The sequence below is a fragment of the Mus musculus genome, chromosome 12, assembly GCF_000001635.26.
Source record: "Mus musculus strain C57BL/6J chromosome 12, GRCm38.p6 C57BL/6J".
Classification (NCBI taxonomy): Eukaryota; Metazoa; Chordata; class Mammalia; order Rodentia; family Muridae; genus Mus; species Mus musculus.
The window spans coordinates 6,497,745-6,501,712 of NC_000078.6; the positions used below are offsets into that span (position 1 = coordinate 6,497,745).

General features: G+C 37.9%; 1 pseudogene; it reads right to left on the reverse strand.

Annotated features, from left to right (window-relative positions):
* Nucleotides 1–418: 418 nt before the first annotated feature.
* Nucleotides 419–862, reverse strand: Gm3678 (annotated as a pseudogene).
* Nucleotides 863–3,968: the final 3,106 nt, after the last annotated feature.

The window sequence follows — 3,968 nt, forward strand, 5'->3', positions numbered from 1 at the left end:
AAATACTGTTGCTCATTTAGGATTTTTTATATTGAAATTTATAAATTTATTTCATTGTTACACCTATTCAAAATGCATTCTTGTCTCACAAAAAGGGCGATTTATCTCAAATCACACACACGAAGAGTTCCTTTCAAATCTGACTTGCTTGTGTTTTTTCAGTGCAAGGGGTACTGCTCTTATATCTTCAATTCCCAAGAAACCCAGCACTTATGATCTATTCATCTGATCTGACCTGAACAAAACCTTAAAATACGCGCACACACACCTATAACCCTCATGTGCTTCTGATGTCCTATAATATAATCAACTTAGATTCCAAGAATTGAATACAAAACCAAACAGTGAAGCCAGCGTGTTCACAGTGCTTGGCCTCTCACTGGGAAGCTGAAAGATGTCCTTGAATAAGATCCTGAATTCAAAACAGAATGATCTCATTGGAGCTGCTGCAGTTTTCTGGACTGTATGGTGGTTCTATAGTCAGAACCCCAGCCACACAGAGTCCTTTTTGCATCCCCTGCTCGGTGACAGGGATGTGGTTCTTCTCCAGCCATTTCTTGAGGCTGGTCCTCTTCTCTTCCAGATCCTCAGGGCTGTATCCTTTACAGTCTCCAGCTGCAAACACATGCATCAGCGTCTCACATACTCTGTGGTGCCCTTCACTTATGGTTTCCACAGTCTGCACAGAGTGGCCCATGATTCCAGTCACAGACAATCTGCCATCTTCAAGGAAGTTTACGAGGACAATGTTGGCAGAGACTGGGTCTGTGGTTAGAAGCCATCCTTTATACTCCTTCTCACAGGCTATCACCATCACTTCTTTATAAACGTAATCTTCCCATTCTAAGGGGCTTTTCTTCATCTATTCGCTCCTGGTTACCAGCTGGCTAGATCTACTCTTTCTTGATGATTCTCCGCAGGAGCTCTAGAGCTCGAAGACCAGGTCCTGCCCTGAGGCCACCATACCCAGATCTCTGCACGATCCAGGGAAACGCTGCAGAGACCCTTAGCTCACAAACCACGGAGTGGTCTTGAGTCGACCCCTCATTGAGGATTCTTAATCTATATATTTATATTACATTTAATGACTGACTATTTGAATTTTCATTTAGAATATCTTCATTGCCCATTTAATTTCTTTAATTCATCTGTCTATGACTCAATGAAATTTTAAGTAGAAATTTATATTGTCTCTTTTATCAATTTAAATGATTTTTTACTCGTCATTGAAAGTATACTTACCAACTTTTTAATTTAATTTGATAATAACTCAACTCTTCTATTACTTGAGTAGTCATACTTCCCACACGATAAATTGGGATACAAAATTCAGCAACTTGTTTGTCACACATATTAATAGTGAAATCCATTTTTTATAGTATCTAACTGTATGACATATGTATGTGGAGGGAAAGTTTATCAGGTTTGGAAATTTTTCTTCTGTTAAGTTTGGGACTTTGTTATCAAAATGACTATTTTATCTGTACTTGTGGAAATAGTTATATTGTTGCTGTAGTAGCTACTTGTCTTGATGCTGTGTCAAAATACCTAACAAGAGCACCTTAAGGAAGTCTCAGTTCCAAAGTTGGGTGTCAGGCTGGGAGGAGCATAAGGCAGTGCAGGAAATAACTCCATGGATGCTTTGCTGAGTCTGCTTTTCCCTTCTTATTCAGTTCAGGACCCCCACACACAGGTTGGGACCACCTACATTCCGAGCACTCTTCTCACATAAGTAACTCTCATATATCTAACCCTGCACAGACACACCCAGAGATTTGTCTCTTAGGCAAATCTTGATTCGTTCAAGTTCACAGTCAATATTAGCTACCATGCTTACTCAATTTTAATATTTTAATATAGTGAATTATCTTAATAGATTTCCTGATGTTAATTCATTTGTGCATTGCATTCCCAAGATGTGGTCTACTTGGTAATGGCACACTGGTGTACTTAGATGTAATATTTTATCTACGTTCTTTCATCTAGTGTGATATGTAAAATTAATATTTTATTTTACTTGCCAACCTGGTTCTGATTATAATCCTTTAAAAAGAAGTAGATTTATGTGTTTTCTAGTAATAATAAAATATTTGTGAACAGAGCTGATATTTTGTGAATACAATAAAGTTATGGTTTTCTCAGAGTTCTCACAAGAAACCCATGAATCAGTAATCCAATTATCTATCTACCAAGAGGTAACAGCTAGGATGTTAAGTAACCTGGTAAGTGTTACACAATCAGAAAACAGCAGATTTGCAGCTGGGGACTTTATTCTTACATGTAAGAATACTTCTTTAATACTTGAAATGACCACTTTATTATAAATTAAATTGGAACTAATATTACATACAACTACCTTTGTAGTTGCTTTTGTGATTTTTTTTTGCTTAATAAGTTTCTCTATTTTAAGACAATGTTGCTAATTATATTCCCTAAAGGAATCATAACACTTATATAGATTTTCAATTTCTTTTGGGGAGTTTTTAATGTCTGAAATATCTTTAATTCCATCTCATGCTTTCAAATAATGGTTCAACTAATTAAGGAATTTAGAGCTGATTGTTTCCCCATAGACGGTTTGAAGATGTTATCCCTTCAAGCCATGGATCCAAAATGTTGCTGAGAAGTTAGGTCTGTCTCAATCTGGCTACTGGCCTTTGATGACCAATTTTCTCTTCCTGGTAGCATGCAGATGTTTCAGCTTACTTACTTTGTTTTTTACTTAGTTAACTCATAAAAGCATTTGTGACTGTGAGCTAGAGTCTATATGTAGTATTTCAATAAGATTATTTACAGATTTAACTTTCATTGTTCACTCTACAAATATGTATTGAATAGTACCTATATCCCAAGAATTAAATTTTCTAGGTGTGAGGTGAGAGTGACTGACTAATTTTGAGAAAAACCTATTCTTTCTTAGAGATTACAGTCTAGCTTGGAAGGCTCAAACAGTGATAAAATCATTTAGTAAAATAATGACATAAAACACTTCAGTTCTACAAGGGAAAAAAAGCAAAAAGGAAAAGAGCAAAACTTAATGTGGGGGCAGTTATTTGATAACATAGTAGGGCATCTTCACTGGAGAGCTCACAGTTGAAAAATGAAATATATGTCGATGCAGATGAGATAATTTTAGGCAAAGAGGAAGTAAAGAGCAAAATAGGAGGTGTGATCAGAGACGTGCCACTGACTAGTCTGGGTTGATTACGAGACTGTAAATCAAGAGCCCATAAGAGGGCCAACCATTGGGATTTTGGTATTAAAGTTTCTTGATACAGTCCCCTGACAATTAAGAGTTGGTAGTTTCTGAGGCTGAGGTGTTGTTTTCTTCAGAGGTATAGTCATTGATAAGTTACAAGTCCCCACCTATACTCCAGCAAGAAACTAAATAATCTCAGTGAGCCACATACAGGAAAAAAAGAGGGAGACTAGGCTAGAAGAAGTTTACAAAAGGAAGAGGGAGAAAAATGAGAGATGGCAATGGGGCTGTCTTAGTCAGGGTTTCTATTCCTGCACAAACATCATGACCAAGAAGCAGTTGGGGAGGAAAGGGTTTATTCATCTTACACTTCCATACTGCTGTTCATCACCAAAGGAAGTCAGGACTGGAACTCAAGTAGGTCAGAAAGCAGGAGCTGATACAGAGGCCATGGAGGGATGTTTCTTACTGGCTTGCTTCCCCTGGCTTGCTCAGCCTGCTCTCTTATAGAACCAAGACTACCAACCCAGAGATGGTTCCACCCACAAGGGGCCTTTCCCCCTTGATCACTAATTGAGAAAATGCCTTACAGTTGGACCTCATGGAGGCATTTCCTCAAGTGAAGCTCCTTTCTCTGTGATAACTCCAGCTGTGTCAAGTTGCCAAAATTAGCCAGGACAGGGGCGATGAAAACAAAATTCACAATATCAATTTATGAAATTGGGAAAGCTCCCTGACAGGTTATTGATTCTCAAGTGGTCACCTCTAA